General features: G+C 49.3%; 1 long non-coding RNA gene across 1 annotated transcript in view; it reads left to right on the forward strand.

The window, feature by feature from the left end:
• The window catches only part of LOC140472450 (uncharacterized), a 29,363-nt gene extending 10,958 nt beyond the window's left edge, over positions 1-18,405 (forward strand). Inside the window, exon 3 of the long non-coding RNA XR_011957642.1 lies at positions 17,703-18,405. This is a non-coding gene — a long non-coding RNA (uncharacterized lncRNA). The remainder of the gene's footprint in view (positions 1-17,702) is intronic.
• Positions 18,406-18,830: the final 425 nt, after the last annotated feature.

Here is an 18,830-nt window from a genome sequence, read left to right on the forward strand (position 1 = left end):
CCTCCCTCTCCCTCCTCCCCCTCCCACCCCATCCTCCCTCCCACTTCCACCCAATCCTTCCTCCCCCTCCCTCCCCCCTTCGTCCTCCCTCCCCCTCCCTCCCCCTCCCTCCCCCTCCCTCCCCCTCCCTCCCCTCTTCGTCCTCCCTCACCCTTCGTCCTCCTTCCCCCTCGTCCTCTCTCCCCCTTGGTCTTCCCTCACCCTCCCTTTCCCTCCCCATCCTCCCATTCCCTCATCCTCCCTCCCCATTCCCTCTACCTCCCTCCCCACTCCCTCTACCTCTCTCCCCACTCCCTCCCTCCCCCTTCCTCCCTCTCCTGTCGGTCCCTCTCTCCGTTGTTCCTCTCCCTTTCCATTCTGTTTTATCATCCATCCGTCTTTTCTCTGGCCCCCTCCCTCCTTGTTCCTGCCCTCTGAACGTCCCCCTACGTATATAAAAGCCCCTCTGTGTCCGATATACCCTCCACATGGACCTCCCCCAATACCCGTCCAGGGGGTACAGGAGCCTGTGGGGACTGACTGAGACCAGAATCCCTGATGGCTCACAGTCCAGGAGGAGGATATTCAGCCCATCGTGTCTATCCCCCCTTCTATTAACGGCCCAATGTCCTGCCCCCCTGGGATTTGCCCCTGAATGGCCCCTGACTGAATCCCCGTTCTGGCAGAGACCGCTCCTCACTGATAGCCCACCGCCTCCCCACACAGTGAGCATGTGCAGACATTCACTGGCCTTTTGACTGACCGTGGATGGGCACAGCAAGATCCCACTCTCCAGCAATTTCGTCACTTCTTCCTAACCCCACACCCCCCCATGCCCCAATCTCACTCAAAGGGGTTTTACCTGACACCCCCTGCTCCCTAGTTTTCCATAAGGATTCCCCCTAATTATTTGCCCTCCCAAAGTTTTGTCCCCACCCCTGGATGTTATGTCTGTTCCTAATTTGGCAGCACCCCCTCCCCCACCCACCCCTTTATGTTGGGGGGACACAGTGAGCACGTGCAGACACTCAGTGACCTTTTGAGGGACTGCTTCACTGCCCCTCACTCCCTGAGACAGGGACTTTACATAAACCTCCCCCCCATCACATTTTCACTCTATTGTGCTGCCCCCCCCCCCACCAACTATATTCCTGACCACAATTCCCAATACCCCCATGTTCAGTCTCTCCCCCACTTCGGGGGGGGATTTCCAGCCCATCCCCATTTATTTCCCTTTCCAATCCACACCCCCACCAAATATTGCCCCCCAATATTCTGTTCCCCCTACATTTACCACCCCCTTCTTCTGTAACCCCACAGCCCCCCATCTTCGGTTAATTTGTGACCCCACCCATAATTTTCCACCCCCCTGGAATTTTCCAGCCCCCCCTATTTTCCCCTCCTTCCCCAATCTAATTGCCCCTCTCCCCCTGTGCACCTTCATTTACCCCCTACCCACCCCACTGTCCCCTCTGCCCATACTCTCCTATCTCTGCATAAAAGCCCCCTCTGTGTCTCCATTGTGTACAATTCTCCCACCCTCCCTCACCACCCCCACCCCTCACTGTGTCCCAGGCCCTGGGCTGGGGGGGGGGGGCACAGGGAGTATGTGCAGAGACTTACCGGCCATTCGACTGTGTGTGTCTTCATGCACAGCAAGATCCCAGTCCCCAGGCTTCCCCCTGCCCCACTCCACCCTGAGAAAGGGGCTTTATTTCCCCCCCACACACACCCACAGTTTAGACAACAACAGGAGTCCCAGGGAACAGCAAGATCCCACTGTGTTAATGATATGTGCAATACCACAGATACTGAGTCCAAATCTCCCTTAGGGACAGGAGGACAGGGAGGGAGGGCTGGGGGCATACAGACAGATAGAGAGAGGGACAGAGACCGAGGTGGGGAGAGAACACAAACAAGATTAGGGACAGAGAAATGGAGACAGACACAGAGAGAGAGAAAGTCCCAGGGTTGGCAGTGTGAGGGAGGGAGAGAGGGAGATGGAAGTTGATTAAATCAGAGCCAAGATCTTTTGAATCAAAAAACAAGAAAAACAAACAAAATCCCATCACTGAGTGACTTCCCAAAGCTCCCGATTTTATCAGCACTTCCCCCTGGTTTTAAACCCAGAGAATGGGAACAGATTTCACTGGGACCCAGGGGGTCAATGCTTTCTGACTGAGACCCCCAACCCCACCCCAAGGGTTTATATTCTGAGACTCGATGGAAGGGAGTTGGTCTCAGAGCCTGGATCTTGTCCCTCCCTCCGTGTTTAACCTGCCCCCTCCAGCTGCTTCTCTCTCTCTCTCCCTCCTTCCCTCACACTGTCTCTCTTTCTCCTTCACTCCTTCCCATCTGTTTCCCTCTCTCATTCTCTCTCTTCTCCCCCACCTCTCTCTCCCTGTCCCTATCCCCCTCTCCATCTCTCCGCTCAGCTTCCTCCTGTTCTCGAGAATGGATTGTTCTCTCTCTCTCTCTCTCTCTCTCTCTCTCCATTCCCCCTTGTTCTGATTGAAATGCCCTCCCCTCCCTCCCTCCCTCCCATTTAAAGTGTGTTCCCATCTCCCCGCCCTGTCCTGTAGACACTAGCCCCCTCACTATCACATTGTGGAGGGAGGGGGAGGAGAGGTGGTGGGGGGTCTGGGCTGGGGAAAGGAGGGATGATACACCCCACCCACTATCAGACCATCAGCAAATGGAGCCCGGGCCCTGTCGACAGACTCCTGTGATGTGTAAGGGGCAACCTGCAGGCTGAGGGGCACACAGCAAGATCCAACAGGAAGCTGGGTGTGGCATACCTGTGTATTTCCTCATCTTTACCCCCTGCGAGAACTAGTGCCATCCCCCAGCAACAACCCCTCCCCACAACAACCCCTCCACAAGCAAAATGCCCCCCCCATGTAATTTTCACACAACAAGATCCCAATAATACCATCACTTTCCAAATCCAGTTTCTGATCATGAGTCTCTCTCTGTCTGTCTCTCCCTGCCTGGAATCCCACATCCTGTCCTCCACACCCCTCCCCATTAAAATGACGACAAGTCACAGGGTGGGCTATTGATGCACAGTGCAATCCCACAGGGTAGTCCCCTTTGTGCTCCAGAATGTGCTCAAATCCCACTTTACATCCGACAGGAGGCTGTGGATTTCTGTGTGTGGGACGGTTTTATTTGTTTGAAAAATCAACCAAAGAAAGACCGAGAGAGAGAGAGAGAGATCCCCTCCCAGATACCTGGGGAATTGGCGAACCTGTGTCTTTTCTGTGCGATTATCACATTTGGTCACCCTGGTTGCAACGTAGGCCACCCTGCAGGTAGTTTGAGACACAGCAAGATCCACATGTAGCATTATTCTGATATTAGAAGAAGTCTTTGGAGAAAGTTTCTCATTTAAGGTTTTACTTCCCTCCTTGGGGAGTCCTGTCTGTCAGATACTCACTGGGGATTGATGTGTTTGTGTCAAATCCCAGGGCCCCAGTTACTTTAACTCCAGGCTTCAAATCTGTTTAAAAATGACAGGGCTGCAATCTGACAGGAGCCAGTTACCCAGAGGCCCCTAAAACCCAGGGTCCCCCAGAGGAGATTAAACCTCGGGGTAAATTAACACACAACTCACGTGGGCCCCCACGGGGTGCAGCCTATCGACCAGGCCTCAGGCCTCAGGCCCGTGCTCCCCCTCTGGAGAAAGCTCTTGTTCAAAGGTCTCCTGATCCCAAAGTTTCTCTCTTTGAATCTTCAAGGGGCCAGCAACATCCCATGGGAGGAAAGAGACAGCATTCATTGAAAGGCAAAGGAGGAAAATTATTACAGAGCGATAGCACAGCAAGATCCCAGGTTTCCCCCTCTCTCTGTGACATAGACAATTTCCCAGCGACATCCAAACACAAACATATCGGGTGATGAGCTGAGTTTTCATTCCAAAGCTTTGGAGAAACTTTGAGATACCAGGTTACCTGATTAAAACACTCACTGCTTGCAATGACGGCATTGGGGCAGCTGGTGCACAGCAAGATCCCACATGCAACAATGCAGCAGCAGCTAATTACTCTGATCATTTCCCCCTCTGTGATGCTGCTTCAGTTTAATTATTTCCTGTCACCCCAGAATCAAACATTGCAGAATTTCACAATCTCAAAACACCTCTCCCTCTCTCTCCCCTTCTGTTTCCCCTGCTCTCTCAATTTTTCAAATCTCTCTCTCAATCTCTTTCTCTCACTGTTGTATTTTCTCACCCTACCCTCTCTGTAACCAATATTACTCTGACATTATGACAAGTCTTTAGAGAGTGTCACATCATTTGGGTTTTAATTCCCCCTCTCAGATCCTGGGGATGGACATAGAGTCAAAGAGATGTACAGAACGGAAACAGACCCTTCGGTCCAACCCGTCCATACCGACCAGATGTCCCAACCCAATCTAGTCCCACCTGCCATCACCCGGCCCATATCCCTCCAAACCCTTCCTATTCATATACCCATCCAAATGCCTCTTAAATGTTGTACCAGCCTCCACCACATCCTCTGGCAGCTCATTCCATACACGTACCACCCTCTGCGTGAAATTGTTGCCCCTTAGGTCTCTTTTATATCTTTCCCCTCTCACCCTAAACCTATGCCCTCTAGTTTTGGACTCCCCGACCCCAGGGAAAATACTATGTCTATTTATCCTATCCATGCTCCTCATAATTTTGTAAACCTCTATAAGGTCATCCCTCAGCCTCCGATGCTCCAGGGAAAACAGCCCCAGCCTGTCCAGCCTCTCCCTGTAGCTCAAATCTTCCAACTCTGGCAACATCCTTGTAAATCTTTCAACCCTTTCAAGTTTCACAACATCTTTCCGATTGGAAGGAGACCAGAACTGCACGCAATATTCCAACAGTGGCCTAACCAATTTCCTGTACAGCTGCAACATGACCTCCCAACTCCTGTACTCAATACTCTGACCAATAAAGGAAAGCATACCAAACACCTTCTTCACTATTCTACCTACCTGCGACTTCACTTTCAAGGAGGTATGCACCTGGACTCCAAGGTCTCTTTGTTCACCAACACTCCCTAGGACCTTACCATTAAGTGTATAAGTCCTGCTAAGATTTGCTTTCCCAAAATGTAGCGCCTCACATTTATCTGAATTAATCTCCATCTGCCACTTCTCAGCCCATTGGCCCATCTGGTCCAGATCCTGTTGTAATCTGAGGTAACCCTGTTCACTGTTCACTACACCTCCAATTTTGGTGTCATCTGCACTAACTGTACCTCTTATGCTCGCATCCAAATCATTTATGTAAATGACATACTTTAACACCAGGCTTCAAACCTGTTTAAAAATGACAGGGCCGCAATCTGACAGTAGCCAGTTAAGCAGAGGCCCCTAAAGCCCAGGAACCCCAGAGGAGATTAAACCTCGGGGTAAATAAACACACAATCCATGTCGGCCCCCACGGGGTGCAGCCTGTCGACCAGGCCTCAGGCCTCAGAACCACGTCTCCCTCTGGAGCTTGGCCAAGGCTTCCCTCGGCCTGAACATTTTGGAACTTCACGTTGCAGCTTTCCCAACAAAAGTTCATCGGGATAAAAGAAGGAAAAGATTACTTGAAAGGGAATGTGAGAGCATTTTGAAGGCAAGTTACACAGCAAGATCCCAGGTTTAAAATCACCCCCGTCCACCCCCAATGTATTAATGTATCGAACACAGTCAGCAGTTAGGATGGAACATGGTGTGGGAGCAGATCTTCCCAGGGATTGGAGGAGGATAGTGAGGGAAAGGCATCAGATTCTTCCACTCAGCAGTGACCTGGGATCAATTGCCTTTTACTGAAAACATTTCCCAACTTGTATGTGCCTGGAGCTCCCTCCAGTCTGAAAGTCTCATTCATCTCTATCATGTCTCCTGTCTCTGACCCAATGGTATATTCATTCCCAGAATAGGGACAACATGGGGCTAGATACAGAGTAAATCTCCCTCCACACTGTCTGCATCGAATACTCCCAGCACATGTGCAGCATGGGGTTAGATACAGAGTATAGATCCCTCTGCACTGTTCCTATCAAACACACACAGGATCGGGACAGCATGGGGTTAGGTACAATTGTTAGGCAGCATTGTAGACAGTGCAGATGGTACCTTAACATTACAAAGGGATATCGATAGATTGGGTGAATGGGCAAAGCTGTGTTAGATGGAGTTCAGTGTCAGCAAGTGTGTGGGTATCAGGTTGGAGTACAGAGAGGGAGGTTTACAAGAATGATCCTGGAGCTCAGGGATTACATTCTGAGGGGAGACTGGACAAATGAGGCCGTTTTCCTCCAGAATTGAGAAAGCTAAGGGGTGATCTGATCAAAGCCTTCAAGGAATAAACAGAATGAGACAGGATCAATCAAGATCAACGATTCCCACAGGTTGGAGATTCTAGACCAAGAGGGAACAGAGTCTGAGAATGAGGGCCCAGAGTGTTCAGGAGAGATGGTAGGAAGCACTTTAACACACACAGGGTGGGAGAGGTTTGGGACTCTCTTCCACAAACAGCAGTGGATGCTGGATCAGTCGTTCAGGTTAAATCAGAGAGAGATACATGTTTATTCAGTGAAGATATTGAGGGATATGGGCCAAAGGAAGGAATGTGGAGTTAGGCCACAGATTAGTCATGATCCCATTGAATGATGGAACAGGCTCGAGGGGCTGAATGGCCTCCTCCTGTTCCTATGTTCCAAAATAACGATCCTCCTGCACTTTCCCTATCAACCCCTCCCAGGGCAGGGACAGGATGGGGTTAGATACACAGTAAAGCTCCCTTTTCTGTATCACCATCAACCCTTCCCAGGGTAGGGTAGGAACAGGGTTAGATACAGAGTAAAGCTCCCCCTACACTGTCCCCATCAACCCATCCCAGGATTGTTTAATGGAGCTTTAATATTTGAAAATGCTTCTATTATTCTGTCATTCACTGTCCCTCAGTAACTGTGTGCGCGTTCGTGCGTGCATATGTGAGAGACTGAGAGAGAGAAACGGAGACAGAGACCAGGGCCCTGCATTACTGGGTCAGGTAGTGTTGTGGAGAAACTATAGAGAACCACCAGGAGACGCAGAGAGTTCTTCAAGAAATAAGTCTTTTATTTGCAAACAAAAAACTGTGACACTGAGAAAGCAGATTCTCGAATGCCCCCGAACCTCAGGGTCCGTGGATTTTTATATCATTTTTGATCATGTTTCTGTGAGCTTGTCAGCATGACCAACTATCTTAATCAAAGTATCTCACTCCAGCTCCACAATAAACCAGTGATGTTAGTTCCCATTACCTCTTTAGTTGTACATTCTACTTGATGTTATTCTAATGTCATGATTAGATATTTATTGCGAACTCTGCTGCAGTGATCTTCCATTGCAGACTAACCTGTCATGATAGATATTTAGCTATTCCATCTATTACAATAGTCTCCTGTCTCAAGCTGACTCGACTAACTATTAGTTAGATATTTTAATGTCATGTCCCAAATATTTCCGGTCCCAATCCTGTCATAATAACACTTACCAGAGAAACTTGCTTTATTCCTAGTGTTATCTCATCTGGCCATAGTGACCCTTCACCCTTAACCTTACTCTGCTAATGGGTGTCAGAATGTTCCACTATGGTTATCCCATCCTGCCCCTGCATTCCACAGACCACAGATTCCCAGTGGTCTTCATGCTTTAACCCTTCCTATGGTTTCATGGTCTTTATTTTCCATTGACCTCACTCCAACAACAATACCATTTATTAGTTAAACAGGATGGAAGACAGCATCAATTCTCAGGAAGTGTTTTACTGTTTCTGTTTTTGTTAAAACACTTGGGCGGTGTGCTGGCTCAGTCAGGAGACTGTCTGTGTGGTGTTTGCACATTCACCCTGTGTCTGCGTGGGTTTCCTCCGGGTGCTCCGGTTTCCTCCCACAGTCCAAAGATGTGTAGGTCAGGTGGATTGGTCATGCTCAATTGCCCGTAGTGTTCGGTACATTAGTCAGAGGGAAATTGGCCTGGGTGGGTTACTCTCCGGAGGGTCGGTGTGGATTGTTTCCACACTGTCGGGAATCTAATCTATTTATGACATAACATCATACATAGTAATCTGAGATTGACCAGGATCTGAATTTATTGTTACAATGGTTAAAGACTGTCACCTATATGCCCATCTCTCGTCAACTGGTCTGTTGAATTTCCCTCATGTTTTGCTCGATATACCAAGTGGGAAGTTGCTCAGTGACATCTTAATTAGGTTACACCGAAGTCCAAGCCCTCAAACAATAAAGTGCTCCTTTGAGATTAAATTTAAAGGTGTTTCTCTGCAAATGGCCAGACTCAAAATGATCACAGCAGATTCAGCCTTCACTTCACAGCAAAGTATCATCTTCCTTTAAATGGGAATATACATCATCTTAAAAGCTAAGGAAATAATTGTGACTTTAAATAAATACTTCCAGTAACTAACATAATCCAATAAATATTGATTCCTTTTGATATTTTTTACTGGAACTGTTAAGCTCAGACTATTATAAAGTTGTTTAAAACATAAGGAACTACAACTACATTAACATTGACATGACTAATGTGGACTATTAGACCACTCACAACATTCTTAAGCAGGCAGCCCAGAGCATAACATTGCAGTTTGTTTCGATAAGTGTACAGTGAAAATTACCTGGAATAAAATAGCTCGGTTGCTGACTAGATTTTAAACAGGCACAATCATTACTCACAAAATTACACAAAGAACAAAGAACCCCTACAGAACCCCACCTATCCAGCTCGACGTAATTATGCTGTTCCGAGTACATCAGTTCCAATGTTAAACACCAGTATCAATGCTTCAAGTTGAAGTTGGAGGGCAGAAAAGAGAGTTTCTACACAACTCCCTGTTGAACTTTGCAAACCTGTTCAGCTTAGCTCAGCTAAAGAGCTGACCACTGCCCTTTGATTATGTCGGTGAGTTGTCAAGCACGATCACTTTGGCCTGAAGGCTCATCTGTTTACATGTAAATCCTTTTTATCTCTGTACCACACCAGACTGATCGGAACCTGCACCCCCCCCCCCCCCTCCACCTACAACAAAAAATCAAGGACAGAGTCTCCTTGAGCCAAGGAACAGCTTTCAGATAAAAATGGACGAGTTTTGTGACACTAAAGAAAGTCCACATTTTTGTTTCAAATGCAATCCCACTGTCTCTGATTACAGATAGTAGCTTTAATTTGGACCCTTGCCAAGTCTAACCTCAATCCTCCAATGTGTAGTCAGCAAACAATCAAACTGCAAGGTCTTGCTTCTTTCAGCAGAAGGACTGCAGTAGTTATTGGGGAGACAGACAGAGGAAGCCATAAGACCATAAGCCGAATCCAGACTGATTAATTCACCAGACTTGGTGCAGTTAATATACTGGTGCAATTATTTTCTGCTCACAACATTTAAAATTCAGTCCTCAGTTATAACTATGTGATCTTTGTTCAGTCTCATTCAACGATGCATGGTTCATCGCAGCTTCCCCCAAGAATTGGGATACAATGTCAGGACAATAAACTTTCCCAAAGTTATTAAGGTTCGAGGGAATGCAGTGAATTGTCACTTTGTTTCAGCACCTGTCAACACAAGTTGTCACCTGCTCCTTTTTCAAATGCACACACTTTTGTTCCACACACAAATCTCTTCACATCACCAAAATCATTTTTCTTGTTTCATATTATCTATTTTTAAAAAATATTACACATTCTGGACAAGATGGATTTTGGCCTGCATTGATGCAGCAATATTCTATAATTTAAAACCAGCTTTCAGGGGAATATCAATACTGGTTTGAACTCACACCAAGCATAGCACAATAGTGTCTGCTGTTCAAATTTTTTTTAAAATCCTGCGCTAACATGCCTCAGCAATGTGTAACTTTTCCACTGTCTTGTGGACTCTAGTGAGACCGTCAATCAAGGAGTATACAGTGGGATTTAGGTAAAGTATTGTTACTTCTGCAATCATAATTACTTGAGCAAGGTAAATACACTCACACCAGTGGAGAATTGTTTCAACCAAGAGCTGAGTTAACAAGAATGAAAACTATGTGAAGGAAATATATAATTGTTTTTGTATAGATGTTATAGACAAATAGATAAGGTGCTGTGAGGGTGGAGGTTAAGCCAGATATGCCTGTACAAACAGTAGTTCGAAGCATCTGTTTCCCACTTCTGTAAAAACAAAAACAAACCCCAATTATAGGGTCATAGAGCTCAATATGGATGAGGAATGGGAGGGAATGTTACAAGGGCAACAGATGGCAGTGAAGGAGGATATACCTAACAATGGGCCGCAGCAGGATGTGGTGAAATAGCCAAGCAAGACTTCTACTTTGTTATGTACAAGGCTGGATACGGCAAGAGATAGACAACAGTAATGGGCACCGGGTTGGGAGGAGTGAATCCTATATAAGATATGGACTTGCTAAACTCTGGGTGCCTTACGGCAGGCACCACGCTTGCAAGTGTATCATAAACAAAACTGATTGCTTCAGATCTTGTCTCTGACTGAAATTATTGAAGTGCATGAGCTTTGTTTCTCAAAACTGGGGGTTCATCCGGGATATTCTTCCATTGCTGGGGGGAGTGGCTGGCCCTGGACACTGGGAAGACATGTCCCGTTCCCGATTGAGGAGCGGTCTCGTGTCCCAGTTTGGTCCGCTCCCTTGGGTGACTGGTATGAATCCCACAAGAGAGACATCTGAATCAGACAGTGAACGGAGGTCGATAGAAAATACAGCAGAAAGGGGCAAGGCAACTCTGTGCACAGACCAAGGTAAGAAACCTGACTTTTAAGTATTGCCTTGGTGGCTGAGAAAAGGGGTATTTAATCGCTGAGGGACTGGCGAGGGTCCTGAGAAATGGAGGGTAGGCAGAGTAAGTCAAACTGTGACAAAGTAAAGGAAGAAAAAGTCCCTGCTAACATTCCTCCAGAAAGTCCGTTGGGGAGGATGTTGCGGGAATGGACAAGTAAGACTTGTACAAGGGAAAAAGATAAAAAGAAAATGATGAAATATTGTTGTTTATTATGGACCAAAGAACCAATCCTTCGTCCGGCTGTCTTCTGACCAAAGTATGGTTCGGACGAGGATTGGGCATATCAGTATTTAGATTTGTATGTGAATGATAAACAACCTTTTAGTCAAGAGGAGGCGGACTATGCGTCTTGTTGGAAGGGCAGTTTGGGAATGATGGTAGTAAAGACAAAGGATTCCCCCTCTGCCCCACCCAGTCTCTGGGATCCTCTTGGCTGCTTCCCCCCGCTCCCCCCCCCCCGTACCATAAAATCAGATTAGGTGGAAATGGAGGAGGAGGAGGAGAGACAGATAGACGGGGACAGGGAACGGATGACCCACAAGAGGAGGAAGAAGGGGCAGTGGATGGGGATGTTTTTGTCCCAGACCCTCAATCCTCATCGAAAGAAAAGGAAGATAAAGTAGATGTTGAGGAGACCTCCGGAGTATCTAAACGAAAGCCTAGGGGAGGAAAACAAAAAAAAAGGGGAAGAACGTAAAGAGTTATCCCCTTCGGGAGGTACCAGTAGGGGACAAAGAGATTGGGTTTGTAAGTGCCCCCCTCACCAGTGGGGAGGTCAGAACATTTAAAAAGGAGATGAAGGTCCTGGTTGAGGATCCGGTAGGGTTGTCTGAACAAATTGATCAATTCTTGGGGCCCAGTCTGTACACATGGACTGAGTTAATGTCTATTTTGAATATCCTATTTACTGGGAAAGAAAGGGGACTTATTCGAGGAGCATCCATTAAAATATGGGACAGGGAATATCCCACTGGGGATGGGGATGCTGGACAGGGAGAGGTGAAGTTTCCCCTCAGAGACCCCCAGTGGGAAAACCAAAACCCGGATCATAGAGAAACAATGAGGGAATTGAAAGACCTGATTCTAAAAGGAATAAGAGAGGCAGTTCCAAAGTCGCAGAATTTGACTAAAGCCTTTGAAGTTAGACAGGAGAAAGATGAGACTCCCTCAGCTTTCTTGCAAAGATTATGAGACTCAATGCGGAAATATTCTGGAATGAACCCTGAGGACCCAGTGGCACAGGGTCTTTTGAAAGTACATTTTGTGACAAAGGCATGGCCAGACATACAGAGAAAGATACAGAAGATAGAAGGGTGGAGTGAAAAACCATGAGATGAATGATTAAGAGAGGCACAGAAAGTGTTTGTAAAGAGAGAGGATGAGAGACAGAAACAGAAGGTGAAAATGATGGGAGCTACGGTTGGTGAGGTAGTTAAGAAAAGAATGGAACCGATAGTGAGCAACTGGAGGGTGGGTGGCAGCATGTAGGACGGAGAGGGAGAGGGAGAGGGAGAGGGAGAGGACAAGGGGGAGAGGGAGAGGGAGAGGACAAGGGGGAGAGGGAGAGGACAAGGGGGAGAGGGAGAGGGAGAGGACAAGGGGGAGAGGGAGAGGGAGAGGACAAGGGGGAGAGGACAAGGGGGAGAGGACAAGGGGGAGAGGACAAGGGGGAGAGGACAAGGGGGAGAGGGAGAGGGAGAGGACAAGGGGGAGAGGGAGAGGGAGAGGACAAGGGGGAGAGGGAGAGGGAGAGGACAAGGGGGAGAGGGAGAGGGAGAGGACAAGGGGGAGAGGGAGAGGGAGAGGACAAGGGGGAGAGGGAGAGGACAAGGGGGAGAGGGAGAGGACAAGGGGGAGAGGGAGAGGACAAGGGGGAGAGGGAGAGGACAAGGGGGAGAGGGAGAGGACAAGGGGGAGAGGGAGAGGGAGAGGACAAGGGGGAGAGGGAGAGGGAGAGGACAAGGGGGAGAGGGAGAGGGAGAGGACAAGGACAAGGGGGAGAGGGAGAGGCAGAGGGAGAGGACAAGGGGGAGAGGGACAGGACAAGGGGGAGAGGGAGAGGGAGAGGACAAGGGGGAGAGGGAGAAGGAGAGGGGGAGAGGGAGAGGACAAGGGGGAGAGGGAGAGGGAGAGGACAAGGGGGAGAGGGATAGGGAGAGGGAGAGGACAAGGGGGAGAGGGAGAGGACAAGGGGGAGAGGGAGAGGGAGAGGACGAGAGGGAGAGGGAGAGGACAAGGGGGAGAGGGAGAGGGAGAGGACAAGGGGGAGAGGGAGAGGGAGAGGACAAGGGGGAGAGGGAGAGGGAGAGGACAAGGACAAGGGGGAGAGGGAGAGGGAGAGGACAAGGGGGAGAGGGAGAGGACAACAGGGAGAGGGAGAGGACAAGGGGGAGAGGGAGAGGACAAGGGGGAGAGGGAGAGGGAGAGGGAGAGGACAAGGGGGAGAGGACAAGGGGGAGAGGGAGAGGGAGAGGACAAGGGGGAGAGGGAGAGGACAAGGGGGAGAGGGAGAGGACAAGGGGGAGAGGGAGAGGACAAGAGGGAGAGGGAGAGGACAAGAGGGAGAGGGAGAGGACAAGGGGGAGAGGGAGAGGACAAGGGGGAGAGGGAGAGGGAGAGGACAAGGGGGAGAGGGAGAGGGAGAGGACAAGGGGGAGAGGGAGAGGGAGAGGACAAGGGGGAGAGGGAGAGGACAAGAGGGAGAGGGAGAGGACAAGAGGGAGAGGGAGAGGGAGAGGACAAGGGGGAGAGGGAGAGGGAGAGGACAAGGGGGAGAGGGAGAGGACAAGAGGGAGAGGGAGAGGGCAAGAGGGAGAGGGAGAGGGAGAGGACGAGAGGGAGAGGGAGAGGACAAGGGCGAGAGGGAGAGGGAGAGGACAAGGGGGAGAGGGAGAGGACAAGGGGGAGAGGGAGAGGACAAGGGGGAGAGGGAGAGGGAGAGGACAAGGGGGAGAGGGAGAGGGAGAGGACAAGGGGGAGAGGGAGAGGACAAGAGGGAGAGGGAGAGGACGAGGGGGAGAGGGAGAGGGAGAGGACGAGGGGGAGAGGGAGAGGACAAGGGGGAGAGGGAGAGGACAAGGGGGAGAGGGAGAGGACAAGGGGGAGAGGGAGAGGACAAGGGGGAGAGGGAGAGGGAGAGGACAAGGGGGAGAGGGAGAGGACAAGGGGGAAAGGGAGAGGACAAGGGGGAGAGGGAGAGGACAAGAGGGAGAGGGAGAGGACAAGGGGGAGAGGGAGAGGGAGAGGACAAGGGGGAGAGGGAGAGGGAGAGGACAAGAGGGAGAGGGAGAGGGAGAGGACAAGGGGGAGAGGGAGAGGGAGAGGACAAGGGGGAGAGGGAGAGGGAGAGGACAAGAGGGAGAGGGAGAGGACAAGGGGGAGAGGGAGAGGGAGAGGGAGAGGACAAGGGGGAGAGGGAGAGGGAGAGGGAGAGGACAAGGGGGAGAGGGAGAGGACAAGGGGGAGAGGGAGAGGACAAGGGGGAGAGGGAGAGGACAAGGGGGAGAGGGAGAGGGAGAGGACAAGGGGGAGAGGGAGAGGGAGAGGACAAGGGGGAGAGGGAGAGGACAAGAGGGAGAGGGAGAGGACGAGGGGGAGAGGGAGAGGGAGAGGACGAGGGGGAGAGGGAGAGGACAAGGGGGAGAGGGAGAGGACAAGGGGGAGAGGGAGAGGACAAGGGGGAGAGGGAGAGGACAAGGGGGAGAGGGAGAGGGAGAGGACAAGGGGGAGAGGGAGAGGACAAGGGGGAAAGGGAGAGGACAAGGGGGAGAGGGAGAGGACAAGAGGGAGAGGGAGAGGACAAGGGGGAGAGGGAGAGGGAGAGGACAAGGGGGAGAGGGAGAGGGAGAGGACAAGAGGGAGAGGGAGAGGGAGAGGACAAGGGGGAGAGGGAGAGGGAGAGGACAAGGGGGAGAGGGAGAGGGAGAGGACAAGAGGGAGAGGGAGAGGACAAGGGGGAGAGGGAGAGGGAGAGGGAGAGGACAAGGGGGAGAGGGAGAGGGAGAGGGAGAGGACAAGGGGGAGAGGGAGAGGACAAGGGGGAGAGGGAGAGGACAAGGGGGAGAGGGAGAGGGAGAGGACAAGGGGGAGAGGGAGAGGACAAGGGGGAGAGGGAGAGGACAAGGGGGAGAGGGAGAGGGAGAGGACAAGAGGGAGAGGGAGAGGACAAGGGGGAGAGGGAGAGGACAAGGGGGAGAGGGAGAGGGAGAGGACAAGAGGGAGAGGGAGAGGACAAGGGGGAGAGGGAGAGGGAGAGGGAGAGGACAAGGGGGAGAGGGAGAGGACAAGGGGGAGCATTTGATGGAGGGTTCGAGCGACAGGGACAGAGATGGAGGTCTCCACAGGCAGGATGCTATTATTGTGGAAAGATAATAGTCACAAATGGTTTAGTGTGATAGATTTAAAGGATGCCTTTTGGGCTTGTCTCTTGGCGGAGGAAAGGAGGAATTTGTTTACCTTTGAGTGGGAGATCCCAAGACAGGACGGAAACAGCAATACCGGTGGGCTGTGCACCCCCAGGAGTTTACGGTCTCCCTGAGTTTATTTAGATAGCTGTTAGAACAAATATTAGAGAAATTTAGCAGCCCCAAGGGGACTACCCTGTTGCAGGATGTAGACGACCTCTTAGTAACAGGAAAAAGAAGAGAAAGAGTAGTAGAAGCCACTAACAAATTATTGAATTTCCTGGGTCAGCAGGGACTGAGGGTATCTAAGAACAAACTACAATATGTGGAGTGAGAAGTGAAATACTTGGGACATTTAGTTAGTGAGGGAAAGCGAAAGATAAGCCCGGAACAGATAGAGGGAATAGTGGGAATGCCACTGCCCAGGACTTAACGGGAGTTACGTACATTTTTGGGTCTAACGGGATATTGCAGATTGTGGATTGATTCCTATGGACAGAAGACTAAGAAATTATATCTCAAACTATTAGAGGGGGAACCAAAATGTCTAAGTTGGGATGATTGGGAAAAAGAACGAGTTGAGGAACTCAAAAGAGATCTGATCCATGCCCCCGAGTCAGCCTTACCTTCTCTAGATAAACCTTTCCACCTCTTTGTTACCGTAGATAAGGGAGCGGCTCTGGGAGTATTGACCCAGAGGTGGGGAGGAATGAGACAACCAGGAGCATATCTTTCGAAGCTATTGGATCCAGTATCCCGGGGGTGACCTGAGTGTGTGCAGGCTGTGGCTGCCACTGCACTGTTGGTGGAGGAAAGCAGGAAGCTTACATTTGGGGGAGCCCTAATAGTAAGCACCCCACACCAAGTGAGAACGATCCTAAACAAAAAAGCTGGGCGATGGTTGGCAGACTCGCGGATTCTGAAATATGAGGCAATATTAATAGAAAAGGATGATCTAGTGTTGGTCACGGACAATTCTTTAAATCCAGCTGCCTTTCTTTGGAAAGGGGAAGGAGAATCTCCTTAGAATCCAGGGCACGACTGCCTTGACATTATAGAATACCAAACTAAGGTCCGCATGGACCTGAGAGATGTTCCACTTCATGCAGGAGCCCCACAATTTATAGACAGATCATCCCGGGTGACTGAAGGGAAAAGACATAATGGGTATGCAGTCGTAGACGGGATGGAAGGTAGTGTGGTGGAGGCAGGAAGGTTGCCAAATGGGTGGTCAGCTCAGACCTGCGAACTCTATGCATTGGAAAGAGCCCTTAGGGCGTTAGAAAATAAAGAGGGAACAGTATACACTGACTCTAAATATGTATTTGGTGTTGGCACGTTCGGAAAGATATGGCAGGAAAGAGGACTGATCAATACCCGGGGGAAAGAATTAGTACACGAGGAGTTGATTAAACGAGTCTTGGAGTCCCTATTACTCCCCCGAGAAATAGCAGTAGTGCATGTAAATGGTCATCAGAAAGGAAATGAACCTGAAGTTAGGGGAAATAGATTAGCCCGATGAAGTGGCTAAGGAAGCAGCCCTGAACCCACAAGAAGTGGTGATCCATTCCCTAATACCTACTGTCCCAGGTCCTAGGGAAGCTCCTATATTTACTGAAAGAGAGGAAAATAATTGAGAGATTTAGGGGCTGTAAAAACAGCAGATGGGCATTGGAGGTTACCTGATGGAAGGGAAATGTTAAACAAAATGATAATGGGAGAGATTATGGCTGTCCTACATCAAGGCAGGCATTGGGGAGTACAAGCAATGTGTGATTTAGTTCTTAGGGAATATGGATGTAAAGGAATATATACAATTGTTAAACAAATATGTGAGGGATGTATAATATGCAGAAAGGTAAATCAGAAAGTCTTGAGAAAACAGACCCCAGGAGGAAGAGACCCAGGATTGAGATCCTTCCAGAGTATACAAGTAGATTATACTGAACTCCCCAGAGTAGGGAGACTAAAGTATATGTTGGTTATAGTAGATCATCGATCTGGTTGGGTTGAAGCATACCCCCGAGCTACTGCCACTGCGAGTGGGGTGTCTAAAACAATATTAGAGAACATAATTCCCCGATATGGGCTAGTGAACCATATAGATTCTGACCAAGGAACTTATTTTACCTCTAAAGTGTCACAGGGGGTAATGAAAGGGTTGGGAATTTCCTGGGAGTTCCATACTCAATGGCACCCGCCATCATCAGGAAGGGTTGAGAGAATGAACCAAACACTCAAACGACAGCTCGCTAAACTGATAATAGAAACCAGACTCCCTTGGATCAAATGTTTACCTATAGCTCTCTTGTGAGTACGAACAGCCCCAAGGAAAGATTTGGGACTATCCCCCTATGAAATCTTATTTGGATTACCTTATCTGGGAACAAATGGGGAATTGCCACTTCCCGAAACTAAAGACTTGTTCTTAAAGAAGTATATACTGGGTTTGTACTCCTCTTTGTCTTTCCTCAGGGAACAGGGTTTATTGGCACAGACTCCACCCCTTGAATTCACCGTTCATCCCATCCGGCCGGGAGATTGGGTCTCAGTAAAATCATGGACAGAGACTAAATTACAGCCGGACTGGGAAGGGCCGTACCAGGCTCTTTTGACGACCGAAACGTTAATAAGGATGGTGGGGGAAAGGCTGGACTCACTACACTCGGATCAAAGGGCCAGTGGAAGCTGCAGTTGAGGAAGAAGTCTGGACAGTCAAATCAACGCAAGACCCACTGAAACTCAGACTAAAGAGACTTTGAGTAACTGATTATACAGTGGTGACACGAGCGCGGGATTATTTCTGTAAGATTGTATATTAAGTCGTTTTGTGCTTCCCCATCATGTTTAGAATGCTGGAGATGCTTAGAGTTATGATGCTAGCTCTCTTCGTATTGGGATTTTGTCAAACACCATTTTCATATGTATTATTAACAGTCCCTGAGTCTGATAATCCACAAGTAATAGACGCTGATGTATGCAGCTTAAATTGTGGGGATGTAGATAATCAGACACAGTCCCACAGCTCTGAGATACATCTTAATCCTATGGGGATGGCCTTGGGGATGGTACTTGGTATAATGGTCTCGTCACAGTACACCGGGCCCCCGTCCGACCAGCTCTCGATTGTCCTGATAAAAAGTGTAACCCAATATACTTAATGATAAAAAAAAACACATGGCACAGAGCAATTCTGGGGGTGGGGGGTAGGGGGGGCACCTATGAGATACAATTAAATGAAACATTTGGGATAGAAATGAAAGCAAATGGGAAGGATTTCTTGGGCTGTTGTTTTTGAATTAGCGTAGGACAGGGAAAACGGGCAGAACTACTGCGTCACCCCTCCCAATGACCCTAAAGTAGTAAAAATTACACAGGAAAAGGACTTAAAACAGACCATCGAAATAGAAACTGGGTACGGGGTTGAATGGGTAAAGTATCCTGTAAAAAGTCTGAACAAGACCAATTGTTATGTATGTGCCTCTGGTCGGACAGTGACCCAGGTGGTTCCCTTTCCGCTCGGGTGGAAGGGAGACAGGAAGGGCATGGAATGTATGATAGCCCTGTATCAGGATGAGACTGCATGGAATGATCGGAACTGTA

Source organism: Chiloscyllium punctatum, unplaced genomic scaffold, assembly GCF_047496795.1.
Source record: "Chiloscyllium punctatum isolate Juve2018m unplaced genomic scaffold, sChiPun1.3 scaffold_332, whole genome shotgun sequence".
Classification (NCBI taxonomy): Eukaryota; Metazoa; Chordata; class Chondrichthyes; order Orectolobiformes; family Hemiscylliidae; genus Chiloscyllium; species Chiloscyllium punctatum.